Source organism: Oscarella lobularis, chromosome 9 (assembly GCF_947507565.1).
Source record: "Oscarella lobularis chromosome 9, ooOscLobu1.1, whole genome shotgun sequence".
Lineage (NCBI taxonomy): Eukaryota > Metazoa > Porifera > Homoscleromorpha > Homosclerophorida > Oscarellidae > Oscarella > Oscarella lobularis.
In genome coordinates this window covers 1,510,477-1,533,878 of record NC_089183.1, presented here as the reverse complement: position 1 = coordinate 1,533,878, position 23,402 = coordinate 1,510,477, and the positions used below count along the sequence as shown (strand labels likewise).

General features: G+C 44.9%; 2 long non-coding RNA genes across 6 annotated transcripts; both read right to left on the bottom strand.

The window, feature by feature from the left end:
- Positions 1–2,198: 2,198 nt before the first annotated feature.
- Positions 2,199–4,287, bottom strand: LOC136191122 (uncharacterized). Of its 3 annotated transcripts, none has more exons than XR_010670751.1 (3): positions 3,193–4,287; positions 2,741–3,139; positions 2,199–2,682 (listed from the first exon to the last, which is right to left on the bottom strand). It is a non-coding gene; the product is annotated as an uncharacterized lncRNA (long non-coding RNA). The 3 variants fall into 3 exon arrangements; XR_010670752.1 differs by having other exon boundaries at positions 2,741–3,621; positions 3,677–4,287; XR_010670750.1 differs by having other exon boundaries at positions 2,741–4,287.
- Positions 4,288–4,333: 46 nt separating this feature from the next.
- LOC136191121 (uncharacterized) lies at positions 4,334–7,461 on the bottom strand. Of its 3 annotated transcripts, XR_010670748.1 has the most exons (9): positions 7,106–7,461; positions 6,974–7,051; positions 6,762–6,916; positions 5,721–6,700; positions 5,616–5,668; positions 5,461–5,556; positions 5,265–5,406; positions 5,152–5,217; positions 4,334–5,106 (listed from the first exon to the last, which is right to left on the bottom strand). It is a non-coding gene; the product is annotated as an uncharacterized lncRNA (long non-coding RNA). The 3 variants fall into 3 exon arrangements; XR_010670747.1 differs by having other exon boundaries at positions 5,461–5,668; XR_010670749.1 differs by having other exon boundaries at positions 5,461–5,668; positions 5,721–5,840.
- Between the last annotated feature and the right edge of the window lie 15,941 nt (positions 7,462–23,402).

Below are 23,402 nucleotides of genomic sequence, written 5' to 3'. Positions count from 1 at the left end.
TTGCATGTCGGTTCTGGTTCCTTACCACTTACCTCTAACACTACCTCTCAAGAACACCTATCGCGAGCACATACAGCTCCTCAAAATGAAAATCCTACTTTGCGGTTTCCAGCATTTTCCTACAATCCCTCAGCCACGTACGACTTGGGAAACATAGGTTCCATGTCACAAGCGTGTACCCATTGCAATGCCATGAAGTGGAATGACGAACCACCGGGCATGTGCTGCGCTAATGGCAAAGTGAACGTACCTTTACTTGGCCCCCCACCAGAACCACTATCATCCTTATTAACTGGGGCCGACACTGCATCAAAAAATTTCAGGTCTATGATACGATTATACAATTCCAGCTTTCAAATGACGTCCTTCGGAACGGCGACCGAAGGAAGAATAATACGTGAGCCAGGATGGAACCCTACATTTAAAGTACAGGGCCAGATTTATCATAGAATAGGACCACTTAGGCCGCCCGCAGACGAAACTGCAGCGTTTTTGCAGATCTATTTCATGCAAGATCCCGAAGAAGAAGCTGATCGGCGACTTGCCTGGCAAGGGCGCACTCATTTAGACCGTTCGTTGATTTTAACACTGCAGGCCATGCTTCACTCAGAAAATGCTTACATAACAGAGTTCAAGACTCAATTAGATCGACAAACAGAAATTGCCGCCCATTACCGAATTGTGATTCGCGCAGAAAGAATTCCCGTTGGTCACCACCCACGCACGTTTAATACCCCACAGTGCAACGAAGTAGCAGCCTTAGTTCTAAACAGCGAAGAGGCTCAATATCGCGATGTTGTCCTCACAAGCAGGAACAACGCTCTGCAAAGAGTGAACGAAGTCCATGTCGCTTACGATGCGTGGCAGTACCCACTACTTTTTCCTCGAGGCGAAGACGGATACCATTTGGAGCAACGCCTCATTGACCCCCTCACAAAACAACGCACAGACAAAAAAATGTCAGTATTACAGTTTTACGCTTTTAGATTAATGCTCCGACCAAACGATTTCAATATCTTACTTCGAGCCGGTAAACTTTCTCACCAGTTCTTCGTTGACATGTACGTCAAAATTGAAACGGAGCGCCTCAGCTTTTACCGAAAAAAACAAAAAAAGCTTAGGGCCGAGAACTATTGCCATCTTAGAGACGCAATCGAAACGGACGACAACGTACGAAATTTAGGGCAATTAGTTATCTTGCCATCAAGCTTTACGGGCGGCCCCCGTTATATGCACGAAAAAAGCCAAGATGCAATGACCTACGTCAAAAATTTCGAACCACCAGAGCTTTTTATTACCATCACATGCAATCCCAAATGGCCCGAAATAACCAACGAGCTTTTACCTCTCCAGACCGCTGTTGATCGTCCCGACATCATAGCAAGGGTTTTTACTTAAAAATGAAAAGGTTCATGTACCTTATTGAAAAAAAACATCTTTTTGGCCGAAAGCGATGTCACCTCTACACAATAGAATGGCAAAAGCGCGGACTGCCGCACCTTCATCTTCTTCTTTGGATGATCGACAAAATACGTCCTCAAGACATTGACAAAATCATTACAGCCGAACTCCCTGATCCCAATACTGATCCTGAGCTTTTCCGAATCGTTTCTACAACGATGATCCACGGTCCCTGCGGACACATCAACCCCAACTCGCCCTGCATGAAGGATGGACGTTGCACAAAACATTACCCCAGAGAATTCCTAAGAGCAACGGTGACAGCACGTGACGGCTACCCTCTCTACCGCAGAAGATCCCCTGAAGAAGGCGGCGTCTCAGTTACAATCAATGGCAAACAAATTGACAATAGGTGGGTTGTGCCGCACAATCCATTTCTTTGTCGAACATTTGACGCTCACGCCAATGTCGAATATTGCGCCACTGTAAAGGCCATAAAATACGTGTGCGAATATATTAACAAAGGCAAAGATAAAGCTGTAGTTGCTCTACAGCGAAAGTACCGAAACGACGAAATAACACGTTTTCAGGTTGCCAGATATATCTGCACAAGTGAAGCACTGTGGCGCATCTTTCAGTTTCCCATTCAGGATCACGATCCGACCGTGCAACATCTTCAAGTCCACTTAGAAAACGGTCAAAGAGTATACTTCACGCCCGAAAACGCAGAAGACTTAGCCGCTCAACCTCCAAAACCAACATTGACGGAATTTTTTCAACTGTGCTCCACTGACGACTTCGCTAAAACTTTACTATATTCCCAAATTCCAAAATACTACACGTGGACAAACAAGCAGTGGAAGCGTAGAATACAAGGTACGCCGCTGCCGGAAAGACCTGAAATCAGACAAAGTTCTGCACTAGGAAGAGTTTACGCTGTTCACCCTCGAAACGCCGAATGCTACTACCTCCGCCTTCTCCTTCACGTTGTTCGCGGCCCAACCAGTTTTGCAGACCTCAAGACAGTCAACGGCGTTCTTCTACCCACTTACCGAGAAGCCTGCAAAGAATTGGGCTTGCTTGAACACGACGATCATTGGCAACGTGCCCTTCAAGAAGCCGCAACGACAGACCGCCCATACAAAATCCGAGACATGTTCGCCATCATGCTACACATGTGTCAAATTTCCGATCCACTCGCACTGTGGAACGCTCACAAGCAATCCATGGCCGAAGACTACCTTCATGCTCAGCGACGACTTGCATCAAACAACACTTTGCCTTTCAGTCAAGCAATTTTCAATCGCGCACTCATTTACATAGAAGATAAATTACTTACTTTTCCCGGAGGCTTGCCGCTTAAAGATTACGGTTTACCTACGCCTGAAAGAGAAAATGCGAATACCAATCACTCATCAAGAGAAATTGCAGCAGAATTTGCCTACGACGTTGACCTACTCCGTTCGACAGTCACACGCGACGAGACTACGCTTACCGAAGATCAACACAGAGCATACGACGCAATTCTACACTCGATAGAGTCCCCAGAAGCCTCTGTCATTTTTTTAGACGCACCAGGAGGCACAGGAAAAACCTACCTTATTAATCTTATTCTAGCAAAAGTCAGATCCCACGGACATGTTGCACTCGCCGTTGCCTCTTCGGGAATTGCTGCGACACTATTGACAGGTTGAAAAACTGCTCATTCCGTATTCAAACTTCCTCTCAACATAACACGCTACGAAAATCCCTCCTGCCAAATTGGAAAGAACACCGATAGAGCAGCCTTACTTCGCTTAGCAAAAGTTGTCGTATGGGACGAATGCACGATGTCGAATAAGAGAGCTTTTGAAGCCGTCGATCGGACACTGCGCGATATTCGCGGAGACGATCGTCTCATGGGCGGCCTATCTTTCATTCTCGCAGGAGATTTTCGGCAAACTTTGCCTATCGTTCCAAAGGGAACAAAAGCGGACGAAATCCAAGCATGCCGCAAGTCATCCGCCAAACTATGGCCACACGTTACCACCCTCCGTCTTCGCACCAACATGCGCGTTCATCTATTTGGCGACTCTGACTCTGGTGCATATTCTAATCTCCTCCTCGACATCGGAAGTGGCACAATTGCTACCGATCCTACTGATGGACTCATTGAAATCCCGTGCGGTCAACACCTTTCCTCCCTTCACGACCTCATGTCGGCAGTCTTTCCCGATCTCTCTACAAAGTACTCAGACACAAAATGGCTTTGCGAACGAGCCATATTAGCACCTACCAATGAAGCCGTCAACGAAATAAACGACACCCTCCTAACACACATTCCGACTCGCCAAATTGTTTATACCTCTTTCGACACTACCGTAGATGCCGACGATGCCGTCAACTTTCCAGTGGAACTCCTAAACTCGCTCAATCCTCCCGGCCTACCTCCCCATTACCTTCAACTAAAATTAGGATCACCAGTTATGCTCCTTAGAAATATAGACGCACCAAAGCTGTGTAACGGTACTAAATTGACCGTCAAACAGCTTCCCAATGTTATCGAAGCAACAATCTCGCAAGGGCACTACGCCGGAGAAACCGTCTATATTCCTAGAATACCTCAGATACCACAGTTCCTTTTAAACGTCTCCAGTTTCCTCTCAAACTCGCCTTTGCCATGACAATAAACAAGTCCCAAGGTCAAACTATAAAAGTCGTCGGTCTTTCCCTTCTCACTCGATGTTTCTCCCACGGCCAATTTTACGTCGCATGTTCGCGCGTCAGTTCTCCCCGAAACCTCTACATATTGTCCGAAACACAGAAAACTGCTAACGTCGTATACAACGAAATCCTTTAGATTTTAAAAGTTATGTTTACGCCATATCAAAATGTAACTCTTTCACTCCCACTTCTTCCCTCACCCTTTCCCCCCCCCCCCCCCCCCCGGGTCACGATGCGTATGGACCTCCCCGTGGTGTGACATGGATAACGCTAACACATACGCCGTTCCTAAAACTACTACCCGGGCGAAGCCGGGTGGCCTGCTAGTATACCATATAGAGAGGTTGCACTTGGCGTGGTCACATAATTACCTTCACGTGCTGCAGGCCATCCGGGTTGCCTTCAAAACAATGCCTCTCAAATGTGACGTCGTCGCTTGTTCTAACCGTGCGGACAGAGATAGAAGTACAAGGTTCTTCTGTTTGCCTGCCATTAGGCATAATCGCGGCGACGCCGTACTTGATCTCAGCCCAAAACGAGAGAGGGCGTGACTTGCCTCGTTGAATCGAAAAGACACCAAGGAGAGCACCTATGTCTACACTTCTGAGTGCTCTCACGATTTAATGTACTTTCTGAAGAAAATTCACGAAAACCCCATGGGAGTGCGCCCCATCTGCAGCGCCTCATCCGGTCCCACCGAAGGCCTCTCCAAAATTGTAGACACTATACTACAACCCATAGTCCCTACCTTACCTAGCTTTGTAAAGGATAGCGGACACTTTTGCAAAATCATCGAAGAAACTCTCATTCCTGACGACGCAATACTTGTGGCGTTGGACGTAAAATCTCTCTACCCGAGCATTCCTCAAGAAGAGGCGATATTTGCCTGCAAAAAAGCGACAGAAAAATTCTATAAAAATGACGATGACGCACCAGTCATTGTAGAAACATTTCTCAACTTCATACTCAAAGGAAACTGCTTCACCTTCAACGGGCAAACACCTGCAAAAACATGGAACAGCAATGGGCACCAAAACAGCTCCTTGCCTTGCAAACATCTTCATGGGGGACTTTGAACAACAATTCATGGCCACCCAATCAAAAAAGCCTCATCTATGGAAAAGATATATAGATGATATTTTCATGGTATGGACACATACCGAAGAGGAACTGACCACCTTCCTCTTAGCTTTAAACTACTTCAGCAGCAGCATAAAATTCACGTATGAAATCAGCCATACAGAATCCATCTTCCTTGACACAACCGTGTACAAAGGACCAAGATATGAAAAATTCAACATCCTTGACATAAAAACCTATTTTAAACCAACCAACAAATTTGCGTATCTCAATTACCATTCATGCCATCCAAACCATTGCAAAAAGGCCATTATAAAAAAGGAATTAAACCGATTCCTTAGAACGACTTCAAACGAAGAAGAATACGAAAACCTAAAACAAAAACACAGAAAGACTAAAAATAGAGAATACCCTGAACGCCTTCTCCAAACCGAGGCAGACCAAATGCCCTTTACAAAACGCCAAGAAATCCTTAGCAAAATATCTAACAAAACAAAGAATCAAACAAGCAGCAACAAGAAGAAAATTCCTTTTACTTTTGTCACCACCTTTGACCCATGGTTCCAACATTTCCGAAAAGAAATAAAGGAATGTTGGAAGGACGTCGAAACAGACCCAATTCTGGGTAATCTATTCCCAGAACCAATAACCTTTGCCTACAGTGCACCCACGCATAAAGCGACCGTCTTTAGAGCGCGCTAGCTCCCGCATCGTTAGTCCCGCGTCATCGCCAATGACATCATTGGAATCCTCTATCCCGTAGCATTCCAATGATGTAGGGCACGTAGGCCTTCGACGAAGGGTGTAAATAGTGGTCACGTGCAGTACTCTCATTGGCTAGTAGCGTACGCGACCGTTAGGTTTCCTTGGGCACGCCCTAGCGCGTTACCACTAGATCGAGACCGATTTTTCGTTTTCCTTCTATTACCGGGCGGATTTCTTTAGTATAGGATTAGCTAAAAAACGGGCTGTACCAAAGTCAATTGTAATGAGCGTTTTACTGCCTTTTTGGGTGGGGAGACCTTGCGCGCGCACTAGCCACGCCCATGACAACGAATAACTTCTAAACGAAGCGAAAGATTCGAAATCGCTTCGACCAATACCAATTAAATCATGTTTTATTTCGTTTCGCGAGGGCGGCGAATCGCGATTTGTAGCGTAGGCTCTGAGAAACGCTCTTAGCAACGATGGTTCAGACCCTAATTGCAGAAAAACGAAAAAACCAACTAAATATCGCTTCGACCAATGCTAATAAAATATTAGACTGGTGCGTTTCGAGGAAAGAAGTAGCTTAGTTGCTGAGAGAACTTCGCCAGGAAACGACAAAACCTACTTTTGCCGTAACTTGAAGGATTACGCGACCACTATGCATGCGATTGACTAATCCGTCGACCAAATCTTAGATAAATGAATCTACTATCCCTTCGCATTAGCGAAAAGATAGTAAATCCTACTCATTTTGAATTTCGCGGCTATGTCCGGGGAGGGTCAGGCGGGACATTCATGCGTGGGTGCACTGTACAAAAACGAAAAATCAATAAACAGCAAACTCGTTCGCGCAAAACTCCCTAACCAACCTCAGCCGAACGCGGAAAAAGACGAAGCACCACTTCCTCCAATTCTCCCAAACGTGGGACGACGAATCACTCCTTGCCGGACCATAAACTGCAAATGCTGTCCGTGCTTAATTAACGTCTTCAAACACACTGAAGAGTCAAACAACGGGAAAAATCTACCCAATAAAACAAAAAATGAACAGTAAATCAGAAAACGTAATTTACGTACTCACCTGCAAACACTGCCAAAAACAATACGTCGGCCAAACATCAAAAACAGTCCAAGAACGAATAACAAGACACCGGAACCACTACAAAGTGAAAAATTATAAAATCTACCAACACATGAAAGCCCATGGACTCACCTTCGAAGAAGACATCATTGTCACGCCACTGCAACAAGTCAACAAAGAAAATCTCCTAACAACAAAAACATACTGGATGAGAACTTTAAAAACACTGCATCCTAAAGGCTTCAACCCCCCAGCTTGAGAAAAAATTTGATCAATCTTGAACGCCATCACCCTTCCAAAAAGACAAGAAAATGCTACCTAACCCAAACACAAACCCTTACCCTTACCCACCTCCAAAAAGGAAAGAAAGCAAACAAAAACATTACCTAATCCCAACACAAACCCTTACCCTTACACCTCAAAGAAAAAAAAAGAAAAAGAAATAAAAAAATACTACCTAATCCCAACACAAACCCTCACCCTTACCCACCTCCTACAAGGAAAAAGAAAAAGAAACAATAATACTACCTAATCCCAACACAAACCCTTACCCTTACACACCTCCAACAAGAAAAAAGAAAAAGAAATAAAAATACTACCTAATCCCAACACAAACCCTTACCCTTACACACCTCAAAGAAAAAAGAAGAAAAAGAAATAAAAATACTATCTAATCCTATCACAAACCCTTACCCTTACACACCTACAAGAAAGACGAAGAAAAAGAAATAAAAACACTACCTAATCCCAACACAAACCCTTACCCTTACCCACCTCCCACACGGAAAAAGAAAAAGAAATAAAAATACTACCTAATCCCAACACAAACCCTTACCCTTACTAATCAATCGACAACACAACTCAAAGAAAATGATCTGACCAACAACCAAGCAACGCACGCTAGCAAAAAGTGAAGAAAAGCCAAAAAATACGAAAAAACGATTTTCAAACTTATCTGACGCCTCAATCAAACGCGAAACGACGCGAAACGACGAAAAACAAGAGCCTAAGACAAAAAGAAACAAAATCACAACCCTTTTCATTCAACAATCATCGATCGTAGAAAAACTTCGATGAAACCGACGAAATCGCACTCAAAACGAAGCGTAAACGATACTTACCATTGTATCTTCACCCGCAAACACGTTTTCGAACATCAGGAACACGGGAAACAGCCCCAAAAACGAGCAATCACTGGCGAAAAACACAATGACGTAAATGAATGAACGACTGTTTTAGCGCGCGCTAAGAATAACATATACTACTACAAACAATGGAATTCACGCGGAAACACGCTAAAAATATCCAAAATAATATAACAAATTATCCTGAAAACTGTCTAAACAAAGAAAACCCATTATTGGTTGATGGATTAACGCACCTGGCAATCCTCTTCCCGCTGAGGTATAAATTGACCATACGAATAAATATGTTTATTCGTGGAGTTTGGAACTAGGTATTAGGGTCAATAAACCCGAACCCTAGCCCCTTACCCTACCCGCTAACCACTAACAATAACCCTTGGCAGGTAAAGCAAAACAGGTAAAGGGTTAAATGCACCATACAATCATTTTCACAACAATTCTCACAAAGGCGGCTTTTACAAATGGACAAAAGTTTCTTCCATCAAACATCTACCTGGAGCTGACCAACGCCGTATGAAAGCTGCAGAAACGGATTTTATTCAATTCTTCAATACATTCTATCCACATGGACTCAATTCACGAAAATCTCTCGCCGGAGGACTAAAATAACCAATTTTCACTTCAATGGACATCGGAATCAGGACATCGGACATCGGACATCGGAATCAATTCATCGCAAGGTAAGTTTATCGTATTTATTGTATTTTTTTCGCAGGTTAGCGTGCTTTGATCACGCCTAAAGTAGCCGGGACTTTTCGGAGACACGTGATCTCGAACTAGTATATAAGCCTTTGCTACACCATTTTTAGTCTGTCTGCGCATGCTTCGCTAGTCGCGCTTGATAAAGGCTCGCCGAAAATAATGTTTGAAATTTCTTATTTACTGAGCGTTATTTAGAAATAGAACACCATCATCAATTTCAGAAATGGTTTCGTGATTTCTGACACGCTTAGCTGGCGATTCTCCTATTCAAAAAACAAATACAGCAAAATTCATTTCATTCACACGTGCTTACCGCAAACCGGAATCGGCGTACTTGAACAAATAGGAGGACCAGGAAAGGGCAGAATGTCATCAAGCACATCTACAATGCCTTTTGCGTAATCAAATTAGGTCTGTTTACCTATCAATTACCGTCCTGTGCCACGTCGATCGGATCGCGTATATCGGCCATAAATTCCGGCAGAACGGTGCTCAAATCGGCCTCCGAATGATCTGGCAAATGCATCATAGTCTCGTCGAGAAAGCGGGCGATCGCGTGATCGTCCATTGAGAAGAAAACGGAAGGAACTCTCAAAGCAAAAGCAGTAACGCGCGCTAAAAAAATTGTTTTATTGAAATTTTAGATCGATTTCGCAAATGCAGCAATAGAAACGCAAAGAAACAACACAAACAGTAAAAAAATCAGAATATTTGCGCAAAAAGGAGGAAAATCGCTGTTTTCGGCAGTTTTTCACCTAAACAACATCTGGCACACTTGTTTCTATGGTTTCGATAGCCAGTGACGTCATGTAACGTCAGACGACTTCACTCGATACGAAAGATAGCAGTTTAGCTCACAAACGGATTTTTGAAAGCTAACAATCCAGTCGTCGAACCATACTAAAACTATTCGAGGCCAAAACATAGGCGTTAATGCTTCAAAGAAGTTGACGTCTGATTTAGAAGACAGCCTTCTCGTATGGATCAACAAAATTTGCGACTATCACATTGTAGATAAGCTGGTCGGCATGTTGCTAATGGAAGACCTTGCCAAAGACTTGTGTGACGGTCAAAGTCTTGGCGTCCTTATCAGCTACTACAGGCCCGAGTTACTCGATTGGAAAGGTGCGGAAATTTGAGAGACGCTTTCTCATCATAAATCAATGACGATTCTCTTTTAGATTTGGTCTTGTGTCAAGATCCAAGCGACAGCAACGTCGACGCCAATATGCAACTTATTCAAAAAGCCTGTCAAACAGCGTTTCCTTATTTCTGCTTTCCCATGCCGCTAACTACCGACGACCTGAAACAAGCGTCTCTCTTACTTCAGCCAAATATCATTGCTTTCATAACGCAGCTATTTGATTCTTTCGTGAATCGGCACGAGTCTTTGAATGCAAGCAGTCCCCCGTTTTTGCAGAAAAAGGAATCAACTGCCTTAGAAAAAGGCGTTTGTCATCCTGTGAGATTCGTTGTTCATGAATTGTTAATAGATTCTACATTTATTCAGAATAAATTCTTCATTAATTCAGAATAAATTCCGCATTTATTCTGCATTAATTCAGGATTAATTCTGCATTTATTCAGAATAAATGCTGCATTTATTCAGAATAAAATCTGCATTAAGGTTCCCCTTTAGCAAATAGTGTCCTGCTCCCTCCGTCTCCCTTGCTTCATAAAACTAAATAGCCCAAGGAAAGTAAATAGCTAGAAACTTAATGAAAGTACGTATCTGATAAATTTTGCTTCCCATAAAATGAACTTTGTAGTTCATGTCCTTTATTGTTCGTCCTCCAATGATTCACTTTTTTCTGCTGTTTTGCTCTTGTCTTCCTTCCGTCAACGTTGAGCCCTTAGCCATGCAATACAGAATTACAGTTGCCTGCATCTTCTGTCTCCTTTGCTTCAATTAAAACTAAAAGCCCCAAAAGAATACAAAACGCTTAAAATTCGAAATACGTATCTGTTAAAATTCTTTCCCATAAAAAAACTTTAAACTGTAGTTCCTCCACCAATGATTTTATTCTTAAGGGGAGATATGATGGGCAACTTCAAGGTAAATTGGCATTGGGCAAATCTTCGATAGCTAAAGAACTATGCAATGTTAAAAAGGAAATCGGAGGAGAATTATGGAATCTAAACCAAAGAGGTAAGCAATATTAGTTGTTTGGTTTTTGAGAACTAGTATGTATTTCTGTTTTAGATATGGGAGAGAAAGAGAGTAACAGTTGATATAATTTGTGTGTGAATTTCTGATGATTCTGTTTATTGCCCTTAGAAGACACGAAAGGGGATGATGACGTCGACGTCTTGAATTGTAGCAGTTGATATAATCTTTGCTTGATTTCCAATTTTCTCTTTAGTTTCAGAGGGAATGATTGGTAAGATTTTTATCTAACTGAGAAAGATATCGGTAAATTTTTTCAAAGCTTCATTTGAACATGGCTCAAGCGAGAGTACCGACAATCAATAAAGTATCTTTTGGATTTTATTTTTTGTTTTTAGCAGAAGAAGTCGAGAAGGAGGTGGAGGAAAATAGAGAGGTAAAGACAAAAAGTAATTTAAATGGAAGAAGAAACGAAGAACGTCGGGAAGACTGATTAGAGATATTTTTAAAGAATCCTGACCTTTTTTGTAGTTGGCATTGGAGAACCTGGTCAGAAAAAGGAAAGGGTTGGAACATCTCCAACGAAAGGTAAACCATATTTCCTAGTTTGGCTTTGATGTTAGTATTTGTTTCGTTTCACTTTTATAGAAGAGAATAACTCCAAAGAAGGTAGGAAAAAATTACCTGAATTTGATTTTTGTAACGCGTTGTTTTTAGAGTGATACGCGGGCCGAAAAAGACCATTTTAAAAAATTGCGTAAGACTTTAATAATGAAATGCTTTCTAATAATGAAATTCTTTTAAATTTTATGCTTAAATAAACACTTGAAGTGGTCAAACCTTCAAGCAAGGCGAAAGCTTAATCGCCGAGATTATTTTCAGGCAGTCCATGGTTTTCATCAGAAGATCTTCTGATCTTTCGATCAGCAGGAACTTTTCCTTGTAAGTGGCGATTTTAAGTTTGTACTCCAGGACTTCCTTCACCTAAGCAGTTTAACCAACTTGTAATGTGCCAGACGTCATAAAATCTTTCGTCGCGCGGTACCAGATTCAAAAAATCTTCCGTCTCTTCAACCTAGCGAAAATATTGGAAAAAAAACTCTTCAAAATCACTCTTTAATCGTATACGCACCCCCAGTACGTTCCTTAAAAAGAATCCAGCCAAGTTGCGAAAACCCGCCTCCTTCCAAAAACGGCTGCTGTTCGTCTTGATTGTGCTGGGTTTGACGTCAAATTCTGCAGCCGTATCTTCGTACAGCTTCGACAACGGCGTTTTGGGGCTGTTAAAAAACACATCAACTTGTGCCAAAAATAAAGGTGACCGTTTTACCTTTTTCTCAGCAACGACATGGCTTGTCGCCTTGGCGACGCCGACAAAGGCACGTTGCTGCACAGGTCGCCACCTCTAACGAGTTCTACAAAAAGATCGAATATCAATCTAACGACAAATTACCGCCTACCGTCGAAGCGCTTTGATTGGATTCCTCCTAACAAAAAGTCATTATTTGAAAGCAAAAAAGATCGTTGCTTCTTACGCGTTGCAAACTTGCCGGGCGTATAAAGATCGATTATTTCTGCATAAAAAATTAAAATAAGATTTTTAAATTTTCCATTTTGCTTCTCACCGGCTTTAGCCACCAACTCTAGCGAAAGACTCCTTGTAGAGGTGTATTTAGAGTCGAACTGCAAAACGTCGGTTAACTTTAAAATATGTTTTTCATTAAGCATAATCTTACTGAAATAAAACGTTGGGGATCTTCTACGATATCGGATGTCGTCTCTTGACCGAGGAAGGCGTGTTTCTTGGTCGGAGTTCGAACGTAAACGCTGTTTTTTTGTAATTTCCGTTTTCGCTGCAAGGATAAATATCCAATTCAGTAATTCCCCTCCCACCAGAGACCTCCAATATCGGCCGTATGATACTAGGGAGACCTCAAATATCTGTCGTAAGGTACTAGGGAGACCTCAAAGATCTGCCGTATGGTACTAGGAAGATGGAACCACATTACGGGCTAAGGTCTCTAATATAGGCAGATGGAACCCACAGAAACAAACATTACGGGCTAGGGTCTCTAATATAGGCAGGTGGAACCACCAGAAACAAATATTACGGGCTAAGGTCTCTAATATAGGCAGATGGAACCCAAAGAAACAAACATTACGGGATAAGGTCTCTAATATAGGCAGATGGAACCCAAAGAAACAAAAATTACGGGTTATGGGTTATTGTTAGTGGAGAGGGTAAGGGTTAGGGTTAGGGTTAGTAGAAGGTATGCCCAAAGTTAGGAATCGTTATAACTTCTTAAATATTGATTATTTTGAGCTGAGACCAGCACCGTTAGATAGGAAATTTAATAAGCTTTCCAATGGACCTATATTTGTTTTACAAATTTTGCATTTTAAAATATTTATGGGCGTTTTGAAAAAGTTGGTGAAAACGTCGTTCGCGATTTTTGTTAATCCTTTATATCTTATTTATTATTGATCGTATGACGGTGTGTGGCACCGTTGGAATGCTCCCAACCTGGCCAACATTTTGAAAAAAAATTTGTTAATTTAAAGCAATTGTAAGTGTTTGTTTAGCGCACTTGCCTTTCCGGAAGGAAATTCTTAGCGCAGACACTACTTAGAAAAATTTAATTAATATGTGACGTCAGACAACCATCCTGCGCAGAGCCGTATATAAAGAGCATCAGTGTTCGGATTGAGCTCGAGAAATTGGCCACCTAAACATTAAACATATACACCATCATAAGATTTTGCTAATGAGTTGATAAAGTGATCTAGAATAGATACTACATATATAGCTTCTACACGCCCACCTATACCTGATTACTGCAATACAGCTATACAACCTACGGCCAATACCCTTCCATAACAGTAACTTCGAGGTCGTCTTCACCCAAACGTTCCGCGCTACGAACGTTCAATGCCTTTCTCCAGTTGCATGTCGTCTTCGGAATTTTTGCTTCCGAAATGCCTCTACACTGCCTGTACTTCTTGGGACGTTTGCTCATTCTAGTAGATAAGGCTCGAGAAGCTGAGAGGTATTTTTGCCCGGGACTTTACTATCCTGTAAAAGAAACCATGAGTACGATTCATACCGCTTACATCTCAGCTGCGCCGGCCGAAAATGACGTCTGAGCGTTCGAAGAAGCGCTTTAGGACAAAACCTATAACAAACGACGACTGGGACTGCAGTTTTAGGGACGAGGTCAACTTCAGGACCGTCGCCGAGTGGAGAAAATACCATTCAGGGTGTAAGTTGTTGTCTTTTAGGCTTATAAATGTCGAGTAGCTTTAGCCTCAATGAAAATTTTTTAGCTTGTGTAAGATTTGCTACGAGAAAGACGGCGTGCGCGAACACAAAAGAATATCGAAGATTGAGCCATTGCGCTCAAACGATCAATTGACTGGCTACAACTAATCAGTGTCCTTGATCCCCAGTGCGCATTCGCAGTCAGCCAAAAGATGTCGGCGATTTCGATTGATAGCGACTTTCGATCGGAACGCGCGAGATGGTAACCACTCTGCAGGGACTAGACGTGCACGCAGATGACGAAAGGCATTTCCAGGCTTTCACAGTGGCCAGAGTCTTCTACTGTTCCCTTTCTCGTCGTCCAAGACGCCTTACGGAAGCAGTTTGGGGAGACACTATCGGACAGTGAGATTGGCTTCATAGTTCGGAAGGCTTTTCCTCGATCAAGCGGAAAGCGAGTACGGGGATCGTACCATTACATTGATCTTTCGAATGATGTTGAGAAGGCGTGGCATGGTGGAAATTCAGTTTTGGTACTGATCCGACTTTAAGATCCAGCATCTCAGTCGTGTGCCAAATCCTCCATAACTGATCAGAAGCGTTCTTGTTCTGCAGGTACATTAGATACTGGTACATATTTTGATTATAGTAAATTGGACTCTTTCACCAAGGCGTTGATTGGATGAGCGTCACCGGCCACTTGGTCTCTGAAGTTGAAGCCTCGACTCGTCTGAAGTGGCCCTCACTGTCCGACGATGTTCTTTTGACATTTGTCAACTATATGCGCTCTGCAGCACCACAGCTTTTCCACCTGATCTCAAATTTGATTACTTCTCCTGAGCGATACTCAGAATCCAGCGACGGCGACAATGCCTCTGTCAGCTGTCGTCTTTATTCTTTCCGTCATTTTGAAGAATCGAACTCAGCGTCTTCACACTTAGAACATGATAGTATCGATCATGCTTGTTGCTCGAGGAACTAATAGACAGGTTTGAAGCAGATAACGTGAATACCGTAAAGTCCCAAATAAAAGCCGCCCTCCATTAGAAGCCGCCCTCGATTAAAAGCCGCAATTTTTCTAGATGTTTCTGCATATAAGCCGCCCGCGAATTGTAGCCGCGGCTTTTATACGGGATTCTCGAGTGGATAACTCCGGGAGTTTTAAACGCTCGGAAGGCCATCTGCTCTGCTTCTTTCTTGCCTCTTTACGGTTCTTTTCCTTGCCTCGCTAAAATGACAAGTGGGATACGTAAAAAGTATACTGTAACGAGGAGACCCGTTTGGCTCCTCGCGTAGAGCACAACTGAGTATGGGCATGCGCCGTAGCGCATGCCATCACACAATAGGGTAGCTAAGAATAGCTCGCGTAAGGAGTAAGTAGATAAGTGGAGTTGTAAGGGCTAGTGTAGGCGTGCGAGTAGGTTGGACAGACGCCTACCGGTCTGTCCACCTGGGACTATATAGGAGAATGTTTGGAGTTAGTTGGTGTGTGACTGTGAGAGTGTACGTGTAAGCGCTTAATAAAGTGATGGAAGACGAGAGTGATGAAGAGGTGTCGTTCAACCTTCAACGGTATACGGCACCCATTACAATGGAGGTCCCGCCGAGATCGAGTCCGTCGAGCCTCTCCGGACTCGATCTGAATGAAGATGAAGGAGAGAGGAATCAGCGCGATCGGCGCGATTCCGCTAAAGAAGCGAGCGAGCTGACCCTGTTGTCCGAGTCGGACGGCGACGAAGAGGGAGTAATACCCAAGCCCCCACGCAAAGACGGAGTGGGTTGGTATTCGTTTGTCGCGTCTGCGGGAACAGTATCGGCGAGTGGTAGCGGCAATGCTATAGGAGTCTCTGGAGGCCCCGAGTCTTCCTCCAGAGACGGCGGTTACGACGAATTGGCTCTGCGAGCGCTTGGGAGCGCTGGGTCGGAATCCGCAAGCTGTTGAAGTGGGACTCGACCCGAGCGGGAATATCTACCTGCAGGATGGTCAAGGCCCTTTCCTGTATCACGTCGCGAGAAGGAGAGAGGAGGACGGCGCGAGTCCGTCGTTGATGGCGCGCGTATTGCCGAAGACCCCCGGAGAAGTTGACGCGCTTTGGGAAAAGGTACGGGCTCTGAGGAAGGAGATGAAGCGGCTCGAAACACGGCTTCGCGACGCTACGAAGGTCGCTGAAGCGAGGAGCGCGAAGGAACTCGCTAGGCTAAAGAAAGAAAACGCCCGGTTGAGAGCGCGGTGTGACGAGCTGCAGTTGCGGAGGTGTGAAGAAAACCTTCGCAACGAAGCGGAGGTGGACGCCTTAATTAAGAAAGCGTCTGCAAAAATGTGAGGGCCCGCCTACGGGAAGCGGAGGTGGAACATCGTCGGTGCGAACGCCTACGCCAATGTCGGCGTTGCCCCGCCGAAAGGAAAAAGTGATCGCTCCGCGGAGGAAGAACGTGAGTGTCACGGTGAAGGAAGAACCGTCGACCTTGGACAGCACGAGTTCGACGTGTGCATCACCCGTTCTTGGGCAGGAGGCGCCGAGGAAGAGACGGAAAGCCCCGCCCGATTGAATATTTCTCGGCCGAGGATCCCGAAATCCTGTTAGACGACTGGCTGCCGACCGTGGAGCGTGCCGCGAAGTGGAACGGGTGGAACGAAGAAGAACACCTAATGCAGCTCGAAGGGCACCTCAAGGGGAAGGCACTACAGGAATGGACGCTAATGTCTAAACAAGAGCAAAGCGACATGGGAGTGGGAACGGCAAAGCTTCGAGAACGGATCGACCCGGTCAATCCCTTCGTAGCTGTGCAGGAATTTCCGTCACCTCATGCAAGCGAAGACGGAGAGCGTGAGCGACTACATCCGACACGTCGAACGCGCATACCGGATTGCTCACAGGGGCGAAGTGCCGCCCGAGACGAGGGAGGCGTTGCTTTTTATGCAGATGCGCGAAGGCCTGCGAGAGGAATTAATTCGCGCTCCACAAGTCTCGGGGTGCCAGCGGTATTCGGAACTTTGTCAAGCCGCGAAATTCGAAGAAAATCGACTCGTCGAGATAAGGAAGAGGAGGCAGTACCGACGAGAAGTCGACGCTACCGTCCAGTCGGAGCAGTCGTCGGAGGGTTCGTTCCGCCCACAAGCGCCGCGAAAGCCTATCAAGTGCTATGGCTGCGGTGACGAGGGACATATCAGCAGAGATTGTCCGAACCGTGGTCGCGAGAGCGAAAGCAGTGGCCGGAGTGCTTCGCAGGCTTTGACGAAAAAAAAGCTGGAACTCGACAAGTGACGGCCGAGTCGGCTACGGCTCGTCTGGATGCCCTCTTTCCAACCGACGCGGAAGTCCGAACTATTCGGGTTGCTGACAAAGGGAGCTCGAGTCAGTGCGCCCGGGTACAAATCCAAGGAGTCCCTGCGTATGGAATTATCGACACCGGTTCCGACCTGACCATTACTGGAGGAGAGCTGTTTAAGCGCGTGGCTGCCGCCGCAAAATTGCGCCGACGGGATTGTCGGGCGCCTGATAAGGTGCCGCGAACGTACGCACAGCAGGAATTCAGATTGGACGGTCTAATGGACTTGGAGATTGAATTCGACGGAAAATCGCTGATCATGCCGGTGTACATTAAGGTAGACGCCCATGACCAGTTGCTGCTGTCCGAAGGTGTGTGCAGTCAGCTAGGAATTGTCCGTTATCACTCCGACGTACGGACGTGGCAGAAGCGTAAAGAGCGGAAACCAGCGAAGAAACAGGCGGGAGGACAGGATCAACGTCAGGAAACGGAAACTGTCGCTCCGGAAGCTGCTCCCAACGTGCGGTCTGCTGAAGAGAATGCTGACCAGAAGAAGCAGGGAAAGACCAAGGCGAAGAAGACGGACCAAGCCGTCGTCCGGCTACTCACTGCAGTGCGTTTGGCTCCGGGGAAAGAAATGGTTTCCGTTGGGCAGTTGGACATGGACGGTATTTTTGACGGTCCCGTGATGGTCGGCCCAGATGAGAAAAAGCGCGACGCGTTGAATTGGGCGATGGCGGATGCGCTGGTCACTCCGGACGACGAGAAGCACGTACCGATCCTGTTGCTGAATTCCGGTAGCGAAACCGTCGTGATCTCTGCTGGAACCGAAGTTGGCGTCGCTGAGGAAGGAATCGTGGTCGAGGGAGAATATCCAAAAAATTAATCGCATATTTGACGCTATAAATCAGTCGAAGTAGCTCTAAATTGATGCAGAAATTGATGCCTTTACCTTTAAATAAAAGAAATTTTTTCAGCCCGGTTCCTATTGGATCCCCATTTTTCTATATAAAGTAATTGCTCGTTTTTTGCTATAAATCAGTCAAAGTAGCTCCAAATTGATGCAGAAAAACGGTTTCAATGCTGCCTTTGCTTTTAAATAAACGAAATTTTCGTGGTCCAGTTCCTAATGGGCCTCACCTTTATCCAAAAAGTTAATCGAATATTTTACGCAATAAATCAGTCAAAGTAGCTCTTACCTAATGAAGAAAATGCTGCCTTTGCCTTTGAATAAAAGAAATTTTCGTGGTCCGGTTCCTAAAGGGGCCTCAATTTATCCAAACATATTAATTGCATATTTTACGCTATAAATAAGTCAATAAAGCCCTAGTTTGACGCAGAAATTGCTGCCTTTATCTTTAAATAAAAGAAATTTTGGCGGCCCGGTTCCTATTGGGCCACATTTTTATCTATGAAACTAGTCGCTCGTTTTTTGCTATAAATCAGTCAAATTTTTTGTAATTTGATGCAGAAAAACGTTTTGCTGCCTTTGCCTTGAATAATCAAAATTTTTGCTACCCGGTTTCTATTGGGGCCTCAGTTTTATCCATAAATTAATCGCTCGTTTTTTGCTGTACATCAGTCAAAGTAGCTCCAATTTGAATCATAAAAACAGTTTCATTTCTTCCTTTGCCTATAAATTGAGGCCCCTTTAGGAACCGGGCCACGATAATTTCGTTTACTAAAGGCAAAGTTAGATAGAAACCATTTTTCTGCCTCAATTCGTAGCTATTTTGACTGATTTATACCAAAAGACGAGCGATTAATTATGTAGATTTAAATGAGGCCCCCTTTAAGATCCCGGCTACGAACATTCGCTTATTCAAAGGCAAATGCAGCAATGAAAACGTTTTTCTGCATCAAATTAGAGCTACTTCAACTGATTTATAGCAAAAAAGAGCGATTACTTTTATAGACGAAAAAGGGGCCACAATAGGAACCGGGCTGCAAAAATTTCTTATATTTAAAGGCAAAGGCAGAATTTCTGCATTTAATAAGAGCTACTTTGACTCATTTGTAGCATAAAATATGAGATTAATTAATTGTTTGGATAAAAATGAGGTCCCATTATAAACCGGGCCACAAAAATTTCCTTTATTTGACGGAAATTTAAGCAATAAAAACGTTTTTCTGCATAAAATTAACGCTACCACAACTGATTTATGGCAAAAACGAACGATTAGTTATAAATGAAATTAGGCCCCTTTAGGAACGCAGCTACGAAAAATTCGTTTATTCAAAGGCAAAAGCAGCAATGAAAACGTTTCTGCATCAAATTAGAGCTACTTTGACTTATTTATAGCGTAAAATATGCAATTAATATGTTTGGATGAATTGAGGCCCCCTTTAGGAACCGGACCACGAAAATTTCTTTTATTCAAAGGCAAAATCAGCATTTTCTTTAGTTAAGAGCTACTTTGACTGATTTATTGCGTAAATTATTCAATTAATTTTTTGGATAAAGGTGAGGCCCCATTAGGAACTGGACCGCAAAAATTTCGTTTATTTAAAAGCAACGGCGGTATTGAAACCGTTTTTCTGCATCAATTTGGAGCTACTTTGAGTGATTTATAGAAAAAACCAGCAATTACTTTTATATAGAAAAATGGGGACTCAATAGGAGCCGGGCTGCAAAAATTTCTTTTATTTAAAGGTGAAGGCAGCAATTTCTGCATCCATTTAGATCTATTTTGACTGATTTAGAGAGTAAAATATGCGATAAACTTTTTGATAAAAGTGAGGCCCCTTTAGGAAACGGGCCACGAAAATTTCGTTCATTTCAAGGAAAAGGCAGAAATTTCTCTATTAATTAAGAGCTTCTACGTCTGATTTATAGCTTAAAAATATGCAATTATAATTTGATGAAATTCATTTATATAACTAATCGCTCGTTTTTGCCTAAATCAGTCGCAAAAGCGTTAATTTATGCAAATAAACGTTTTTATTGCTTCCTTTTCCTTTAAATAAACGAAATCTTTGTGGCCAGGTTCCTAATGGGGCCTCATTTTTATCTAAACAATTAATCTCACATTTTACGCTATAAATGAGTCAAAGTAGCTCTTATTAAATGCAGAAATTTCTGTCTTTTCCTTTAAATAAAATAAATTTTTGCAGCCCGGTTTCTATTGAGGCCCCTTTTCGTCTATAAAACTAATAACTCTTTTTTGCTATAAATCAGTTGAAGTAGCTATAATCTGATGCAGAAAACCTGCATTTGCCTTTGAATAAACGAATTTTTCGTAGCCGGGTTCCTAAAGGGGCCTCATTTAGATCTATATAATTATTCGCTCGTTTTTTGCTTTAAATCAGTCAAAATAGCTCCAAATTGATGCAGAAAAGGTTTTCTAGCGGCCTTTTCCTTTAATAAACGAAATTAACGTGGCCCCGTTCCTAAAAGGACCTCATTTTTAATATAAACGCCGTTACGTTCCGTCACTGGTCAACGTAAACGCCGTCACGTGACGGCTCAGATTAATATATACGCCGTCAAGTGCCGTCACTGGTTAATATAAACGCCGTCACGCCCCGTCACTTGGTAATATAAAGCAGTCACGTGAAGTCTTAGATTAATATAAACGCCGTCATGTTCTGTCAATTGTAAATAGATAGCCGTCACCTGACGGCTTAGATTAATGTAAACGCCTTCACGTGTTGTCACTTGTTAATGAAACGTCGTCACGTGACGGCTCAGATTAATATAAACGCCGTCCCGTGCCGTCACTTGTTAATATAAACGCCGCAATGTGCCGACAGGGTTAAATATAAACGTGACGACTCAGATTAATGTAAACTCCGCCATGTTCCGTCACTTGTAAATAACACGCCAACATGTGCCGCCTGTTGTTAATATAAACGCCCTCACTTGTTGTCACTGGTATTAATAAACGCCGTCAAGTGCCATCACAGGTTAATATAAACGCCGTCACGTTTTGTCATAGGTTAATGTAAAAGCCGGCATGTGACGGCTCATATTATAATATATAAATGCCGTCAGTGGTTTATGTAAACGCCGTCACGTGACGGATCAGATTAATATAAACGCCGTCACTTTCCTTTCCCCTTTTAATATAAACCCCTACATGTGCCGCCAGTGGTTAATGTAAACGCCGTCACGTGCCGTCACTTGTTAATATAAACGCCATTACGTGCCGTCACTAGTTAATGTAAACGCCGTCACGTGACGACTCAGATTAATTTAAACGCCGTCACCTGCAGTCGCTCGTTAATATAAACGCCGTCATGTGCCGCCAGTGGGGAATATAGTGGAGTTTGACCCTATTGGTTAAACGCAGAGCCGAAACGTATTTGATGACGCCGAAGGAGCGGAGCGCGCGCTAGGCACGCGTGAGCATAAAGGAGGCGGAGAGTAGGCACGCGCCCATTCGCCTCCCAGACGACGCGAGCTGCTTCCCTTTGTCCGATTCCGATTTTTCCTTTTCTGCGATCTCGTCATGTCTCAAGCCAACGCAACGATGCAGAACGCCGCGGCCCAACCGGCCGCTTCGGCTACTACTACCCAGCCTACGGCTTCGACAACGCCGACCGTCGCGGTCACCATACAATCGGCCGGACAGAGCGCCTCCGCGGCGGCGACCTCCCGCGCCTCGACGAATGAGATGGGGCCTCCGCAAACACCGTCACGCTCCGCCGCGTCGGCGACGCACGCGCTCGCAGCGACCGTGGCCCCGCCCGCGTTGGCGACAGGCACAAATACGGCGACGACTCCCGTTCTTTGTCCGGTGGCACTCCACGACATCGTGTCGAACATTGTCTCGCAACAGCTGGCCAACTACCTAAAAGGTAAGCGACGCGCTCTTCCTCCCCCTTCCCCTCCTATCGCACGAACCGCGAGCGGTCTCCCTTTGCGCCAGTGGCGGTTCCCACAGGAGTCGCCTCTGGCACCACTCCAGTGCGCTTTCGGTGGGCGGTCCGGCGCGTTGTTTTGGTTTGGCGCTGTCCTGTTCGCACGAGAGAGCTCTTAAACGGAGTCTGATTTATTGAAGCGCGTACGCAGCGGTCACCTCTACAAGAGGTTCAGCGAACCGGGCCGGTTCCTCTGCAACAGCAACAGCAACAGCTGGCGGCAACTCTCCAGCAGCCCGCACCGCAGCAGCAGCTGCAGCAGCAGCAGCTACAGCAGCAGCAGCTGCAGCAGCAGCAGCTACAGCAGCAGCAGGGCGCGCAACCGCCAACACAACAAGCAGGAGCAACGCCGTCGGCAGCAAATGGAGGGCAGGGTCTGGGCGCCTTGCATCCAGCGGGTGCGTGGAACGGCCTGGCGACGTTGGCGCTGCCGCCTCGCGTGGCGTTTGCCCCACAGCAGGACGACGGCTTTGTTTGGGACTTGTGAGAAAATCCCGCGAAACGAGCCAAGCCAACACCCACGGCTTTTATGATGGGCACCTCCTTGCCACCGGTGCTGCGGCGAGTTGTCGCAAAAATCAAGGCCCGACAATTCGTCGATTTTGCGGAGCTACTGGCCGACAATGCGGAGCTCTTGCGCCGGGAGAGCGAGCGCGACTACGGTTCGTCAGCGTGGTCACGCCCACAGCTTCGACAGGTTCGATCATCGCCTGGGTTCAAGCCTTCGCATCCTTCGCAGCTGTGGAACTTCAGCTTAGGCCCGAACTAGCGGTGGAGCTAAAGGCCTACCTGCGTCTTCTTGTCCGCGAAACCATGCGCTGCGGCACTGAGGGGTGGCGCCAATATGACACCCAATTTCGGCAGCAGGCGGCCGCAGACCCGAACATCGTGTGGTCAACTCTCAACTCCTGGATTCATAGCTGGACGTTTTTATACGGCGCAAATCCTAAAAGATGCATGCTCTGCGTCAACTCAGATGGCGACCACGTCACATCGCAGTGCGCGTTGCGCACGGCAGAAGACCGTTGGGCGTCGTGGCGAGCGACAGATAGCGAAAATGCGGGCAGCAATGGGAAGACGTCA